General features: G+C 40.6%; 1 protein-coding gene across 6 annotated transcripts in view; it reads left to right on the top strand.

Annotated features, from left to right (window-relative positions):
* LOC124110579 (glutamate receptor ionotropic, kainate 2-like) overlaps nucleotides 1-18,954 on the top strand; it is a 111,553-nt gene that overhangs the window by 40,204 nt on the left and 52,395 nt on the right. Inside the window, exon 1 of one of the 6 annotated variants that reach the window (XM_048383658.1) lies at nucleotides 11,188-11,705. The exons of the other annotated variants lie outside the window; for them this stretch is intronic. The gene's annotated coding sequence lies outside the window, so the exon portion shown is untranslated. Of the gene's footprint in view, nucleotides 1-11,187; nucleotides 11,706-18,954 lie in introns of those variants that run through there. 6 annotated transcript variants of the gene reach the window in all.

Here is an 18,954-nt window from a genome sequence, read left to right as displayed (position 1 = left end):
ACGACACCGATAGGTTATTTACGCAGAAGGCTAGCACAAAGCCAGTTGGGCGCTACGGAACAGGGCAAATGAAGCCCTACGAACTCACCCCCACGGCAGCACTCAACCATGTATTATCTTTATGGTGATATACCCTGACATGCTTACAGTGAATATGAAGGGAATAAAATATAAGTGCGCGAAATAAAATAAAGAGTCATTAAATTTGATGTACTGGTTCTGCATTGGTGTATGTTTGCCTGGAACTCGATGCAAGGAGCTCTGTAAATAACGTCAGCTCGCTGGATTGAAATTGAGTAAATATATCATTTTAACTGTGTTATTACATTTTGAATTTTATACTGTAATGGGGTTTAAATTTGTTATGCGTCTTTATTAATATCATTAATAATGTGTCTTCTAACAAGACAGGGCTTGTTCTAGTTTGACAAGGTATATTTAATGTAATACACACGTTCACGGATGGGTTGTTTTGGAAAACGTCACCAGAGAGTCAGTACCATTAATTATCATAAAATCGGTTTATGGCTTGACATTTTAATAATAAGTGATATACTGTCGGTAGTGCGATATTGAAATAGGTACTCTTATCTCTTGTTTAGCTCGAAATCGGGGGTTCCATCCCGGTCACGTCATGCCAAAAGACTGTAAAGGGTTGTTACCGTGTCTGGTGCCCGGCATTAAGGGAATAAAACCAGAATTGGTCGGCTCGGAGTCAGTATACAGTGTTTGAGTGGGGTATCCTAGTTAAACTGCGGCATGATATCTCATTGGGCTAAAACACAGGCGTAACTAGTGCAAGTAACCACATGTACACTCGTACGAGCGCACGCACGCACTCACGCACACACACACACCCTTGAACGCGACGTTAAACCCATTTCTCCACGCCTCTTGTTATTTGCGCGAAGTTCAGTTAACATGTAGGCTCAACAGAGCATTACTGGTATCAGATGTATCGAACTTTCAAACAAAGATGGGTCTTTCCGTGTCCTCTGGGATTATAAATAATTCATATCTACACTTTATAGTTCAGAAATAGCCTTTCTCCTTAATAAATAGTGTATATCATCAACTCATATTCTATTACAATGCGATATATAGAATATGCCAATACACACCACCCCACAGATTGTGAGCAGAGGAAAGCCAGGGCGAGTAACACAACACAAAGTAATCATCGTTCTGTGAGATGGCACATTGGTACGCCTGTTTGAGTCAACACAATGATTCCTACCAGTTAATACCTACAATATCGATGTGTGTCAGAGGTGAAACGTGTTACTGAACAGTAGTTCGTATGTACCTATCATTTACAAAAATCTGTATCACTATGTAATTAATACCACGTATTACACATATAAGGATTATGGACGGTGTTTATCACTTTACCGTGTAGGTGAAAGTTAGTAAGTGAATTGACCGCCTCCGTGGTCTAGTGGTAAAGCGTCCGCCCGGAAAGCGGAAGGTCGAGGGTTTGATCCCCGGCCGCGCCATACTAACAGACGTTAAAAGATGGTACTTGTTGTTACCCTGTCTGGCATTCGGCATTAAGGGGCTAAAACAAGGTCTGGGTGAGGTGAAATGAGGTTTAATGTCGCGTTCAAGATTATTCCACTTATATAGCGACGTGCATGCACCTGTGTATGTACGCGTGCGTGTGTGTGGCTTCTTGTACAAGTCCGGACTAATGCCGACTTTATAGTGCTAGCCCAATGAGTGAGTGAGTGAGTGAGTTTGGTTTTACGCCGCTTTTAGCAATATTCCAGCAATATCACGGCGGGGGACACCGGAAATGGGCTTCACATATTGTACCCATGTCGGGAATCGAACCCGGGTCTTCGGCGTGACGAGCGAACGCTTTAACTACTAGGCTACCCGACCGCCCCTCTAGCCCTAATGAGATTCCATGTGCAATTTAACAAGAATACCCTATCCAGACACAGTATACTGACTCCGAGCCCCTTAATGCGGAGAACAAAAAGTACCATCCTTTAACGTTTTTTGTTAGGACGCAACCGGGGATCGAGCCCTCGGCCTTCTTTTCGCCTGGCGGACGCTCTACGACGAGATCATGGAGGCGGTCGCATCTTCTTGACAAAGCATATTCTCTAGCGTGGGAACGGGTTGCTCATGTGAATATCAGCCGTTGTATAACAGGGTTGGTCATGTAACAGTGAAGACCTCCCATAGAAAACTGTGAGGCAGACAAGCGGGATAATAAAGAACACGTAAAATTCAAAGATGTTTGGAATAAGACTTTCTTTTTCGTATTTAATTTCTAAGGATTAAAATGTTTCTGTCCCTCTCGCCTTTTAATTCCACACAAGATGAATGAGTTTAGACTCTCACAGAATAAGTAATGTGCTGAAAACGCGTAGAACCGTCGAGAAAATGATGTTAAATCATCATTATGTTTAAAGCAAATTTACTCTTCGCGTGACGAATAGTTGACTGGGTTAAACCAGGATTCTTAACGCTCCACCTTTGTGTGTGATATAAAGGGGGAACGAAAGAAAAAGTTCTCTAAACTTATTTAAGTAATTTATAGTTCGCTTTCTTTCATCGAGACGTCATTGTGTGCATTTAGCTCACCTGAGCCGATGGTTCACATGAACATTTCGCGTTGGCCATAATTCGTTCATCGTTTACATCGTTTTGACGTGTCCCTGAAATTCACGCCTTTTCATGCTGATGCTTAACAGGGATGATACCAGCAATTGCCGATTCAGCTTTTAACATAACCACTAGGGTCGCCATATTGGAAATGTCACTTTGTCCATTACTCAGCCATTTATTCATGCTTCTTTGCGACATCGACTCGGCTATTACTTGTGATCTTCTCTTGCCCTCTTACATCAAGCGACACTGCAGTTCCGACATCCCACTGTAGCCACTGTTCTTCACAAAGCGGACATGTTGTACATATTATAACAGCAGTGGTTCCTCGAAATCAAATCCGATTATAAATTAAAACCATTATGCATTAACGTCTAAATAAATGCCCAGCTAATACACTCTTCAAAAAAAGAAACGCACAGGTATTTAGTTCAAGGAACTGACTACACAAACAATCCGGTATATAAATTGGATAAATGTTATTGGAAAATGTTTGTGGCCTGATATTCGACAAACGGTGCTTCAAAAAGTATCCAAAGAGGGGAATCGCAGTCTTCTGTGGCACGCCACTTCAACGTCCACCACATCACCATTTGCCTCCTTTGTGACCGAAAATCCCAATTCTGCAGACCGTCCGAGAACCGACCGACCAAGAGTTACCACCCGTGCACAGGATCGCTACATTCGACTGTTCCACTTACGTCATCGCAATACCACAGCTACGGAGACGGGGGGGGGGGGGGGGGGGGGTTGGCATATCCTACACCACGAGATCCGACTTGGTTGTGGTTCAAAGAAATATGACAGCAAATCGCTACACGAATCAAATTCTTCAACCGCACCTTCCTCCAATCATTGACCGCCAGAGGGAGCTGTTTTGACAGGACAACACTCCACCGCATACAGTTCGTGTCACGGTAGACTACCTTCATTATGCCAACATCAACGGCTTGCCCTGGCCGTCGAGTTCTCCAGATCTCAACTCAATCGAACACTTCTGGGATGAACTCGCTCGACTTGTACGTCAACGTCAGAACATGCAGACACAGACACTCCCACAACTGACCAACGCGTTACAAGCTGAATGGAGCAAAATTCCGCAGGACAGAGTTCGTACACTTATCCAGTCAGTGTCGAGGAGATGCAGAACCGTGATTGCTGCCTGGGGCGGTCACATGAGATACTGAGTTCAGCGCCACCTTGTGGCCTTATGCGACATGACAAAGAACAATTTTCAATGTCTTTGTACAACGACAACATGTGACCATCGAGCTCCAAAATTTCATGTGTGTATCTATGATATTTAATTAAATATATCGACTTTATTAGGTACAATACATTTACTAAAACTCTACCTGTGCGTTTCTTTTTTTGACGAGTGTATATTCATTGCGTAGATATATTTTAATACTTGCCATTTATTGAGTTTTGCCCTTTCACTGCCTGTAAGAATTTGATCTACTAAGTTTAAATATCCAAACATTGAATCCAGCCATAAAATACCTTGTACGTTATGTATTTATGTTGTTCATTTATTCATATCAAAGTTTATTTGATTTAGTTTTGTATATAGGGGAGAATTATTTGTTTTCATCTATAGTTTCTGATTTCAAATTATTCGTGTAAGTAGTATTGATAATGTCAGAAAGAAGACACCTTGTTTCTAGTCTGTATTATTGCGACATAAACAACTATATATAGTTTTATCATTGGAAATAGTTCCAAATGACCTTTTCCAGAGGTGGTTAGTATGAGGCGTTATCGTACGTACGTACATAATGTTTATATCATATAAAAGCATGCATATATGTATTTCAATACTCTCTGAATGACTCGTATTTTCCGTATTTGGAGCTAAGTGCTGTGTCGTCATCATATCATGGTGTCGCACCAAATGCTACCGTGGTCATACATTGTTGTTATCTTATCATGGTGTCGCACCAAATGCTACCTTGGCCTACATTGTTGTTATCTTATCATGGTGTCGCACCAAATGCTACCTTGGTCTACATTGTTGTTATCTTATCATGGTGTCGCACCAAATGCTACCGTGGTCATACATTGTTGTTATCTTATCATGGTGTCGTACCAAATGCTACCTTGGTAATACATTGTTTTTATCTTATCATGGTGTCGCACCAAATGCTACCTTCGTCATACATTGTTGTTATCTTATCATGGTGTCGCACCAAATGCTACCTTGGTCTACATTGTTGTGATCTTATCATGGTGTCGCACCAAATGCTACCTTCGTCATACATTGTTGATATCTTATCACAGTGTCGCACCAAATGCTACCGTGGTAATACATTGTTGTTATCTTATCATGGTGTCGCACCAAATGCTACCGTGGTCATACATTGTTTTTATCTTATCATGGTGTCGCACCAAATGCTACCTTCGTCATACATTGTTGTTATCTTATCATGGTGTCGCACCAAATGCTACCTTCGTCTTACATTGTTGTTATCTTATCACGGTGTCGCACCAAATGCTACCTTCGTCATACATTGTTGTTATCTTATCATGGTGTCGTACCAAATGCTACCTTCGTCATACATTGTTGTTATCTTATCATGGTGTCGCACCAAATGCTACCTTGGTCTACATTGTTGTGATCTTATCATGGTGTCGCACCAAATGCTACCTTCGTCATACATTGTTGTTATCTTATCATGGTGTCGCACCAAATGCTACCTTGGTCTACATTGTTGTGATCTTATCATGGTGTCGCACCAAATGCTACCGTGGTAATACATTGTTGTTATCTTATCATGGTGTCGTACCAAATGCTACCTTCGTCATACATTGTTGTTATCTTATCATGGTGTCGCACCAAATGCTACCTTGGTCTACATTGTTGTGATCCTATCATGGTGTCGCACCAAATGCTACCTTCGTCATACATTGTTGTTATCTTATCATGGTGTCGCACCAAATGCTACCTTCGTCATACATTGTTGTTATCTTATCATGGTGTCGCACCAAATGCTACCTTGGTCTACATTGTTGTTATCTTATCATAGTGTCGCACCAAATGCTACCGTGGTCATACATTGTTGTTATCTTATCATGGTGTCGTACCAAATGCTACCTTGGTAATACATTGTTGTTATCTTATCATGGTGTCGCACCAAATGCTACCTTCGTCATACATTGTTGTTATCTTATCATGGTGTCGCACCAAATGCTACCGTGGTCATACATTGTTGTTATCTCATCATGATGTCGCACCAAATGCTACCTTCGTCATACATTGTTGTTATCTTATCATGGTGTCGCACCAAATGCTTCCTTCGTCATACATTGTTGTTATCTTATCATGGTGTCGCACCAAATGCTACCGTGGTCATACATTGTTGTTATCTTATCATAGTGTCGCACCAAATGCTACCGTGGTAATACATTGTTGTTATCTTATCATGGTGTCGCACCAAATGCTACCTTCGTCATACATTGTTGTTATCTTATCATGGTGTCGCACCAAATGCTACCTTCGTCATACATTGTTGTTATCTTATCATGGTGTCGCACCAAATGCTACCGTGGTAATACATTGTTGTTATCTTATCATGGTGTCGCACCAAATGCTACCGTGGTAATACATTGTTGTTATCTTATCATGGTGTTGCACCAAATGCTACCGTGGTCATACATTGTCGTTATCATATCCTGGTATCGCACCAGATTACCGTGGTCACACATGTACATGTTGAATCGTCTGAAACGATATTGCGTGCGGCGTCCGAATAAGCAAGGTTTCACGACAATAGGAATGAACACTGTATAATAACGTGAATATGTGTTTCTAACTATATGTTCAGTATCTGTGTATGAATTCGTCAACAAACGCTTAGTCCCTACGTTGCCAGCATGTCAAAATGCAAGCACCGTCAGGTTCTGAGGACATTTGCTGTCACACAAGAAAGTTGAAACTGACGTGTATCTTTAGGAGATGTAACAAATGTCCTTCTTAACGGTGATATGCCATGTCCCATAAGCGACAACTGTCACACGGCATTAGATCAGCTGAGGTTGAACGCAAGTGATAGTATGTGCATGGCCATGAATCAAGATACTGTAGAACCAACATACTAACTACACTTACATGAAGCTGTAATCAAAATACCACCTGCGTTGAATTTTACCCTGAGTTCTTTGCCCGTATACATTCCTCAATACTCAATATAGAGTGTGAGAGTGTACATTCAACTCTCTCTCTCTCTCTCTCTCTCTCTCTCTCTCTCTCTCTCTCTCTCTCTCTCTCTCTCTCTCCGTTTACAAATGCTAAAGTTGATATGGACAAAAAGAACCTTCCACAGTAATTGTTCCTGATTCGAGGCAAGCATTTCAATAGAGATTATCGAATGCAGTTCCTAGTCGCCGCTGGTCTGTAGGTCGTTTTGTTTACTGCTGTTGCTGAGTCTAACTCATGTCTTATCTTGGTCCTCCTTTACTTGTGTCGTATTAAGCTCCTAAATAGCAGACTAGTGTACGTCTTAAATCCAGATTTAGTGATGTATAGTTTATTTAGCAGACCGAAGTAATGTATTTTGTCGCCCCTTGAGAAAGGAAGACGCTTTAATGCCCAATATTTTACACACCTGACTTTTACAGTTTCTCCTCTCTTCGAAGCACACCGACTATACCGAAGCTCTGATGGATTAGACCCATAACATTGTTTGGGAACCACTAGGATGCAAGGTTCCATTGTTTTGAATGCTTTTTACGAGATTAGATCATTATCATTACAGCCCGTTTATGGTGCACGGAGGTACATTGATATGGCATAATACATTTACATTCGCTACCGTTTAGTTTTCTCTGGATATATGGGCGTGGTTTGTTGGTGGGGGCGTTGGCACGCGTGTGTCTGTGTGAGCGTGTTCGAGCGTATGGATGATGTGAAGGCTTTGGCAAAGATAGAGATAGAGAGAGACAGACACAGGGAGAGCCAGAGACAGACAGACAGACAAACAGACATACAGACAGACAGAGAGGGAGAGACACCTTCGTTGCATTTGTCGAAACTAGTGGATTTAAAAACAACTTCCTGATATAACATACTGCAACCACGTGTACATCGTTCCGTGGGCAGGTACAGGGTGTGTGATACTGGATAACACCACCAGTAATGATTTATTCCATTTTTTGTCATATGACACACGTATTCTGCAACCTGTCAGTAATTTGTCTGTTCTGGAAACAGTTGCCCATCCTGCTGTTGCAAATGTTTCTATCTGTTTATTCATGAAACCCTATGCAAATGAAACAGATTAAGATCTAGCGCCAGATACTTGGAGCCAGTATGCCAAAGGACATAAGATCCGAGCCACTGGCAACTATTCCACAGGGACTGGTTATGCTGAATCATCGTCCTCTAGCAGTAACGATATTAACATTTAGTGATTTACAGACGATTCAAATGTGAATGTTGCTTGGTACATTTATCACTGGAAAAAACCTTGGTACGAAGCAAGTTATATTTTCCTTTCAGTTGTGCGAAAATGCAATCGATATAGTCTCTCTATTAAACCGCGACTCGGCAATATTGTGGTTTAATAATTTTCCTAGAATGGTCGGCTGTTGACATTAACGTCAATTATTGGAAGCTGTATCCCATTCATCAGCGCTGATTCACAACATCTCGATAATTCACTCACTTGTATGTTCATTATCAACTGGTCACAATGCAAAGATCAAAACCATGCAGGTCAGATCACACGAGACTTACACAGCGTGTGTTGTGTTAACATTTCTCTTCAAACAAGAGACGTTTTATATTCTGTGATTACTCTATTAGACTTTTTTAAACATTTCTCACAAGATCGGAAATTATGTCGAAACGTATTTCTTTTTACTTTATCTATACAAGTTTTTACGTTTGCGAGACACTTAGGTTTCATTTCATTCAATGCTTGCTTTTTTTTAAACATTGCATTACAAACGGCACCTTCTGTCACTCAACAAACGAAATTGTATTCTCAACCATCATTTGAATAACTATGTTCATATATGCTGCAGTTGATATATAGCTTTATATTTACACTGTGTAGTGCATACATGTAACAGTAAATAACACGTCCGTTAGAAACAGTCGACTGCTGTGGCTGTGGTGCTAGTCGGAGACCCGGTTGATACTGTCGACTACGTATATGATGACACTAAATCTAATGAGGGCTATGCCGAATCCATTGGTAATGCTGTACATGGGATCAACGAGCTTTTGATATATCGACGTTTTCGAGAGGGCTCTTGGAGGTCTATTCTACTTAAGTCCCCAGGACACGACTTGCTTATCTGCCACATAACTTGTATTATTTTAAAGTTAATGGGTGAGTGAGTTAAATTGGTTTAACCCCGGTTGTAACACTATTCCAGTTATGTCACTGCGTGTCATCTTTATGTTGGAGAAAAGCCCGAAGTGATGCAGGTCTTAGACGTTTACAACTTTGGTGAAACCCACGAGCACGGGTATTGTGCTCACTAGAAACATACACTGGGCGAACCGGGATTCGAACTCACAAGCATAGGTTTCTGGCGTGCCCAAGGGACGCAACTCTGGTACAGTCTAGTTACAAGCATCGTGATATATACCGACTGCACAGCGTGTTAGACGACCGGGCCACATATAGCCCCTATTAAGTGAATGGTTACTCTCATTGCACGGAGGCAATGTCTCAATTTGGCATAATTACAACAACTAGACCTAGGCCGGGATTGTGTACCTGATTAAAGGCGAACACAAATTTCATTATGTCCAACCTGTGTCTAGATATGGACTGTTTTGATGGAGGTTACCTCCCTTTGACTTATTGTGTGACAGGTGTGTCCTTTGTGTCACGTGGGCAGTGTCAGCGTTGCAGTGTCACGGACTGAGAGTTTCAATGCTGCTACAATGCCCGAGGGTGTTCACCAAGAACGAGCAGTTCTGCATTACCAGCCTTACCTGCCTGTACAGCACAATCTAAATATCAATAATGGTATTCAGATCTAATATGGTAGGTATCACACAGAGTCCAAACAAAACTGGAGCGACAAATTTATATAAATATACCACCAGATGTGAGGCTGTCACGCCCCAAAAGTAAATAAAGCGACGAAACCCTTTTTCCATATAAAGCAATGCCATCTGACACTATACTGGCTTAGTTCGATATTGAATTGAGAGTAATGGCAGCATGTGTTTAATGTGTATTGTATGTTAAGTATCCTCTGTTTCCTTCATACTGACATGGAAGGGTAGCCGACTGGTTAAAGCATTCGCTCGTTACGCCTGGTTCAATTCCCCACGTGGATACAATGTGCACCCCATGATACCACTGGAATATTGCTAAACGCGACATAAAACTTCTACTCACACACTCACTTACACAATCGTGTCGTCTATGTTCTTGCAAAGTCATCATAATGCTTTTATTTCGGATTGGTAAAATGACTTGTTTCATTCATGCGAAATGCTTCTTTCAACTCCACTCCAAGTATAACCAGTAGTTAATGTAACTGAACATAACGCTAACCTCCCCGATAGAGGTAATTAATGTGATGTGAACTGAATGACGAACATAACAGCAGCGAGCAGCTTTAACGGAATATTGTGAGATTGATTGACAAGTTTCAAGTTCAGTGTAACAAATAATAACACGTTTTACTGAACAATTTAATTCCCCCGCAGTCAATTAGGAGGCAGAAAGTGTAACCCATCGATATCACACAGATGGCTTGTTACCTTAGTTTGGGAGACAAGCACAAAATGACGCAGGTCATGGAAGTTCCATTTTTTTAAACCCACGAGTACATATTTGGTGTTGACAGATCAGTGCTCAGCACATCCCGGTATGGCTAAGGGGCGCAATACTGCATCGCGAATGGCGGCGCCATCGACCACAAGACCACCTGTTTCCAAAGTCACGTGTTTTATAGTATTATTGACTAAATATATACCGTTCTTTGTTGATTACAACATGAATCTATTTTGTAACGGATAAGCCTTTATTAAATATTACTAATCAATAAGTCATATCAAGTCATCCATGATACATTACTGATGCTCACATACACACTCAGGAAGTAATGTATTCATTACACTTCCTACCTACACCTTAAGGCGAGTATCCCTCAGGATGGTCTCGATCTGGTACCGAACTTAAGCCATGCTGCAGGCGAGCTGAATCACTATAGTTTTCATGACACAAATTGCCGCCATTCTGCAAGCAAAACGACTGTTCCTAGAACTTTAAAAAAAAGCATTGGTTACAGCTGCAAAGCTGTGCTACCGACACACTAACAATGATGACTGTGGTTACAGTCCATTATTCTCCATGGCCTTATTATCATCTAGACTAGAATTCCCAATGCCCTTTCGTGTAAAAGTAACAATTACCTTATCATTCATTAAATCGGTTTGCACAAGCCCTATTGTAATGAACAGTTAGCCTCCATTATTACCGTTGTTCCTAACCCGTGTATTAGTTAGCGAACAACAACAATTATCACCAGCTACTGGGATTCCACTATTGTACGTATGCATGCTACAGCAGTGAAGCGACTCAAGTTGCATCTGCTGTATAACCAGAGCACTGGATGCGGCACAGGGCTCTACACGCGTGTTGAACACTACCTGCTGTAGGCAGCTCTCTGTGCCCACGATGTACTTCTGGACAACTGGACAGGGGATGTTGGCGACATGGTAAAGTGTTTTATGTGCTTGCATCTGACCTTTCTCTACGGTTGTGAACTAACCGGCAGCGGATGTGACCGAGGGAGCTATTTTATTTAGTATGGATCTGTACATATTGTCGCTGGCAATCCACGGGCTGCGTGGCTTGATGAGGGAACGCTAAGGTCTGCAACTAGTACGGCGTGTGCTTCGTGAATTCAACAAATAAGAGACAACGTTCAATTAGGTCAGCGTTCTTGTAAACTCGGAATATACATGGGACTGTAGTTTCCTGGCGAGTCATCGTGTCTGTCTGCGACTACCGTCGACTCAACATTACAATGTTCCACGAAGTTAACAACAACCTGTGGAGCGTTTGAATTATATACATGACCTGCGTCGGATTAAACTCGAGCTCGATTGTTAGGTAAGTCACCGTTTTTTATACCTTTTGGTTTGGATGTACACATTCATATCCTGACATCAATAATGGTGTGTTGTCCTTCGAAATAGCACATGTTATGCTATATGTATACTCTTATTGTTACATGCATAACAGATGCATTTTATATGCATGATAACAATTACAAATCAATGTCAAAATTTCAATCATTATGTGTTTCAAATGTAGTATGAGTCAATGAACAGAATGCTCAACTGCGCACATGCGGCTTGTAGCGGACCACAATAGTACGTAACGAACTTTAAAGGCTCAATGCACGTGCTCTGAACTAAGGGTTGTATAATTGTACTCTGGGTTGACTGACTGACCTTGATTGGGTAATCTTACCCCAGCGCCACATGTGGAGAATGGCACATGAGGATGGTTATTACATGGGAGTGGAAACAACAGAGGAATGATTAATGATCGTACAACTCAGCAATATTCCAGCTATATGACGGCGTGTCTGTTAATAATCGAGTCTGAACCAGACAATCGAGTGACTGACTTTATGAGCGTATATCTACCAATTGGAATACGATTGCATGGAGCCAAATCAGAGAACCTGACCACCAGAACCCATTCGTCACCTCTTACGACAAGCATTAGTTGCTGAAGATCATTTTAATCCGTGAGATTGTCTGTCATGAAACACTATACCCACGACATATGTTTACGCATTATAATGTAGAAGTGAAACCAAATCTGAAGCAATTAACCGGATTTAAAGCTGAAATATTGACTGTGTACTTTGTTCATCTTAATTCAACCCAAACGCCTCGAATACACGCACGTAGCGCATATATTCTTTGAACCCTAAAACTGCTTATTACAGAACAATATTTGATCGCTCAGGGTACATATTTGATGTCCAAATTCATTAAATCGTAAGTCACTCATGTGGTATTAAATAAGACCCTGATCTCTCCTTGTCAATGCACAGGGTAGAAGATACCCCGCTCCTTCAGATTGTGTAGGTTAATACGTCTGATTTATTCGATGCAAGCTATTCATAGAAAACCAAGATATTTGCTATTAAATATTGATAAGCATATGTGTAAATAGAGGCTATGAGGGAGCAAGCCTGTCATTAGCGTGTAGACCGGCGTTGAGAGGGGGATTTCGGGGGAGAGAAGCATCTCAACTGAGAGCTTCTGTCAGTCGGTCGATATTACAACAATGCTTCTTACTTAGGACCAAGCGGATATGCTTGCCTGACTTATATGCCTTTGGTCATACATATGTGTTGGCTCAGACTACCGCGGTCCTTTTAAGGTTCACTTATACATATTTGATATGTTTGATATAAGAGTCTTGACGCATTGGCCCCAGTGAATCGGGTCCATCCGTTACAGTGCTTGATGTTCATGACATACTGGCTTCTTGGTAACCAATTCCACAGGGAGTGTATGCAGAGTGTCTGGTAAAGATGTGTGTGGAGATTTGGAATCATAGAGTTCTGCTATTTCGTTTGCTCTTTAACAACTGTTATGTATTAAATAACGTCCTTAGGATTTAATGTCTTGTGCAGGTTCTCATACAAGCAATATTTTGATACGATTTAATGAAATCAAGCCGTTTCTCAAACAACATTCCTGGATTGAACAGTTTGTGCAAACCACATTATAAACATCCTTTCAAAGAACCGACTTCTGATTTAACTCTCAAAGAATAAAAGCATGTGCATCTCTTCATCCATCAAATACAAAAGTCTCAACTCCTTGCTGCTTCAAAGTACATTTGAGTCAATCCCCTTGAAATAGATAATTATCATGCTGGATAATATGGAATGGTCGAATTTCAGTATAGGTCATATTTTTTTCTACTTTATTTATTTCTGTATCATCCATCAATCCATCATCCATCCATTCGCACTTGTATCTCTTTATTTATTCCCTTTGCTTCATCTATACATATCATGATTTACTATGTTTCAGGTGTTTACTATCGATTTACTTGTTTGAAAACTTAATGTCATACTAGACACACACTCTACCTAATCACCACATAGTACGCAGTGCGAATGCATTACCCAGGTTGTAAAGTCCGTCACTGCTTGCTGAGCAGAACGGGACCATGATGATAGCTTCCCGGCGGGCAAGACACGATGACCGCCAGCTGTCAGACAAGGAAATAGATATATATATTGTGGAAGTTGCAAGTGATGTAGTCTGTGACACTGACTATGATACAGAAACCAGCATTATATTGAAACAGGAAAGTTGGATCTTCCACTCAAGTTGAACATTATGTCTCCAGATATTTAGCCACAAGAAATGTGTAATTGATATTCAGTTTTCGAATTTATTAAAAAAAATCACTTTCACAGGGATGTGAATTCCACTGAAAGCGGTGAATACATATTTGTTCACACTCTGACATGTATATGAAAAAATACACAACTTTAAGGATAACAACTTCTGGTTGTTATTAACGGTACGGGTGGTCAGGCTGGCTGATTTGATTGATGCATGTCATACTATCCCAATTGCGTAGATCGATGATCAGGATGTCAATCACTGGATAGTCTAGTCCAGACACAATTATTTACAGACCACATAGGTGAACTATGGCTGAGTGCGGCGTTACACAACAAACAAACAACTTAGCGGCAATATTTGATCACAGTAGATGATGTTAGTTGTTGAAGCCATGTATGCTGAATCAAGGGATGTCACAGCATCATTGGGTGCCATTGACGAACGTCATTGTAATTAATACTATAGGCTTACTATGATTGTACTGTCATTATTCCGTGGAATTATGTTACATTCAATTTCGCCAATAATACTGCTTTTAACGCACCAGGGTGATCTATGGTTGTTCACAAAAAGACATTGCATTCTGTATTCTGTGCAAGTAGTCTCGTAAATACAGTTGTTGAATGTATTTGTTGGGTGGGTTGAAATAACCATGACGTCACTGATGTCACCAACTGGATGCCCTTCTCTTGGTGTCTTTCACATTAAAGCTGCTGCAAAGACTTTAATATTGACCATGTATACAGGACAAACAGTAAGATCTTTTGACTAAATTGTAATGATAGATAGGTATTGTGGTGTGTAAATAGGGTACACAGCTACGTTTTCATGACGTCATTTGTGACGCCAGAACACCATTTTCTAGTTGTTTCCACATGTCAGTGAATCGTTCAGTTATAACCAATTAGGTTACTCCACGCAACATTTCGTTTTAGTGTTGGTTGTTTTCAGCATTGTTAGAGGTGAAGATAGAGAAGTTTAACGCCGCGTCCAATGCAGGGTAACAACAAGTACCATATTTTATTATTAACGTCTTTTGGTATGATGTGGTCACTGCTCTACCGGTCTCCGGGTAAACGGTTTTTTGCTCGATCCACTTCACCACCGAGGTGATTAGTTGTGAGGGAAAGACACACCAAACTTTTGAAGCATCATGAGTACAGAGACTCGTATATCTGTCACAAACACCACACAAAATGAACGGAACAGATTCCAAGAGATCCATACCACACACGAATCATTGCATTCTTGCAAAGATACCACAGCGTGTTCCCGGGCCAGGCGATAGACAGATATATCAAGCGGGTAATTGGGGTGATTCAAGGACCTCAGACTGAGCCTGGTAGAATTTATCCTTCTGTGCCACTGCCACAAAGGCAAGTGATGATAATTGGAATATTAATTGATAGTCATGAATAATCAATGACTGTCAAAGCATTTCCCTAACTTTTGAAACACGTACATATAAACCCCCTGCCACACAACCCACAGCCTGCAGAAGTCTGTTTTTATGGTTAAAATCAGCATTTATCATTAACTCGACACAAAAGTCATGCAGCCAGTCTACACTGACTAGTAAATATTTTGCGTGAAAAGGTGTGATGACTTCTTTCATGAAGCGCTTTTTCTGTTGGAGTGTTGGGGCGAGAACATCATGAACTTATTATGGATATATAGTTACAAGGGCATGTCTGTGAACATCTTTGATCACCGCAACCATAGTCATAACTTCCTGGCCAGCCAGCCAGCCAACAATTACTATCGAGAAGAACATCAACAGACAAAATTCGGAACAGAATAAGAAAGTTACTTTGATGCCGAGGACCGGACTCGCTGTTTTTCCCTCGAGGTAACTGAATCGCTTCAAATGAAATTATGCACCACTTGGAAAGAAAACGCTGTAAATCAGTAAAGCAACGACAAACAGAGGCCGAATTATCTATTCAGTTGCTTGTAAATTGCATTATCCAACCGTTTTAGCCTCTCGCGTTTTTGCATAGTGCTTTAAAATGATCAATAAGTCAACGACATTCTGCCTTTTGTTTGTGCTGAATCGCAAAAATCCCAGTTGAAAAATCTTCAGTGTTTCTCAAGCGTCAATATACCAAACATGAGACTGAATCCACAGAGATACTGTGACAATTGATGCTCTTGTGTTCGATACAATCCGAAGTTTCGGGGGACAAAAACGTTTCTGTATACCGCCCGAGACGTTTCTTCGTCGTTTCTTCTTTCTGAATGTCCTGTGAACCAAAGATAGCACATTTAAGCGAACGTTTGCTAACCGACATATCAATAGCTCAAAACAAAGAACACTCGAAATAGTATCGCCATCCTTTATATGGCTATCAATTCACTTACATCAGTCCAACATAAGTTCAAAAAACGTAATTCTCAATTTTTGTTCTATTTTATTCGAATGAACTACAACTAGAAACATGGTAAGTGAAAATTATATAAAATACACATGAGGCCCAAATAAATAATTTGCTGTAAACCATACAATAGGGCTAAAAGAACCACAGCAAGATGTAGATTTGTAAGAAACTTGACGTAATAGATTTCCGTCATCTTGGTGTCAGTACGTTCACAATTTTTTTTTTAAAACAAAGAGTATAAACTCTTAGCCATATCGACGCCGAACGCCAGGGGCCCGAGTTAACAGTCGGGTGAGGGGGTGTTGCTGCTTCAAGACAAACACTTTTTTCCTCTCCGAGGAGGAGAACCAACAAGAATCTTTTATCGGGTCAGTCTGTGAACAATTATTTTGTGGGGGTGGAACCTGTTACAAAGTTATTGTTTTCGAGTATCTGGAAATCCCTGGAAAAAGCCTATATGCAACTATCGTCGGATACGACGTGTTCTTTTCGGCAAAACGTCTCCTTTAACGTTTTCGCCAATGTGAAGAACGTTTTTTTATTAAAGCTAAGTTAGTTTCAATGTTTACTGGAGCTTGTTACATCTGCAGCTGATAGTATATACCCAATTATAAGACGTCTTGTACCTTGTACTCAGGTCATTAAAATCAAATCAATACACAATATATCAGTCCTGGAAGAAAAACAGGATTTGTTCGAACCGGATCAAAAACTCGATCATAATATTCAGCTGTAGCCATGATAGCTCCATCCTATATTTAGACACGTGACAATTACTGTATTGTAATTATAGATTATTAGCAGGCGGTGCAATGCTTTATTGAGAACGCTGCCATGTAAGTCACAACAGTTGAACTATATATTAAATATAATAATTCCCTGATGGTACATAATTGAAGGTGATGGTGCACTAGGTTGTGATTATTACCGTCGTCGGCGTTGTGACCAACACTACCACGTAACATTAATGGTTTCTGCGCCTGAAATCTAATCATTTAATAACATGAATATTGGATGTTGGTTTCGACATTTTCGAGTTATACCATGGTTATTGGCATTTAGATGCATTTTACTCCCCAGTGAGCTGAGAATGTATATGGCATGAACACTGAGGTTATGTAATGTGCTTTAAGCACATATGTGGTGTGGAGTCTTGCTCTTGCCTGGTAGTTGAAGTAGTACATTCAACCAAAACCGGAGTGTTATGTGCGCAATAGTCGTTCATCGTTGAAATCGTAATGTAACCGCTTTGCCTTGTGGCTACTCTGTACAAAATATGTGTAGATCATAAACAAAGCCGTAACACCCATGGTCTCGATGCCTAGACTTGCTTTGAACCAAACCATGTTCAAACTATCAAGATTCATGCCTTGCATATTTACCAGTTTTATCAAGAAGGCAAATGGCCAACAGAAGTGTTGCAATAGAACAGTGTAAACACGAGGGCTTCCAAGATAAAACATTTCAGTTCAAATAAGAACTCCTCTACAATCCATTATTCTGCCATGCTGTCAAAGCAAAGAATGTCATGCAGTATTTGATGTGTAAATAATTTTGGATTAAAATATGATTATCAGATTGTATCAGTTAGCATTAGCTTCAAAATCATCACCATGTCTTTCCTGACCTATGCATGATTTCATTTTCCCGTGAGGAAATGTCCTCAAGGATCTTCCTAACTTACGTACTGTCAAGAGCGGCGTTCATCATCTTAACTCACTCCCTCGCCCACTCAAGGCTCTTCGCGAACTTAATGTACAGATTTGATACCAGGGATCTGGCACAACTACGTTCTTCTGAAGACTCGCGAAGGCAGGTAACGTGTCGAAAGTCACTATGGAGTATGTTCTAAAATAATGTTAATATGCACTGTAATGTTGGGATTTTGAGGGGTGTTGGGGGTATGTATCATTTAATGTGTATAAATCATTAATGTGTTTTGACATTACATGCACAATCTTTGTTTTGTTCAGGATTAATACTATCCTAAAGAAAATTGTGCAGCTTTTGTGATACCTGAACAGCCAACATGTCTTCGTGAAAGGGTAAGAACTTAATCAAATGGGCACATGTTGTCAGGGGACATATTGATTGAGTAAACTGAATTTTGCACTGTATTTTTAAGCTATCTTACTGCATGTCAGCTTAGCATGGGATGTTTAAGGCTTTGTTGAGACACACGAGCACGGGTATTGTGCTGACCAAGCATCCAAGGATCATGATCAGTGCATATCCAAGTTTCGTCTAGTAAATCCTCGTAACTAATTTTAAATATAGGACGATTGTTAAAGACAGATAATTTATGTAATTTGAGACAAAGTGTGAAGACAAAGAGAACAATTTGCCGAAATAGATAATTGGACTCTCTCTCTTAGGTCGCAGCAGGGTTTGGTTCTTCGCCAATTATGACAGATGTGTGCATATGCAAGGAACAGTTCAAATTAGCAGCCGGGCGAACATTGATCCTTGTATCTCTGGTGACCTTGTCTGGTCGTTTCGCAACACTCTCCCTAATACTCACATAAAGTAATATACACCGTAAGCCTCACGTCTGTTCCTCTTACTTTATGTTCGGTGTCTACCCATCAAAACTTT

Source organism: Haliotis rufescens, unplaced genomic scaffold (genome assembly GCF_023055435.1).
Source record: "Haliotis rufescens isolate VD_foot unplaced genomic scaffold, xgHalRufe1.0.p SCAF_5, whole genome shotgun sequence".
Classification (NCBI taxonomy): Eukaryota; Metazoa; Mollusca; class Gastropoda; order Lepetellida; family Haliotidae; genus Haliotis; species Haliotis rufescens.
This window is presented reverse-complemented; position numbering and strand designations above follow the sequence as displayed.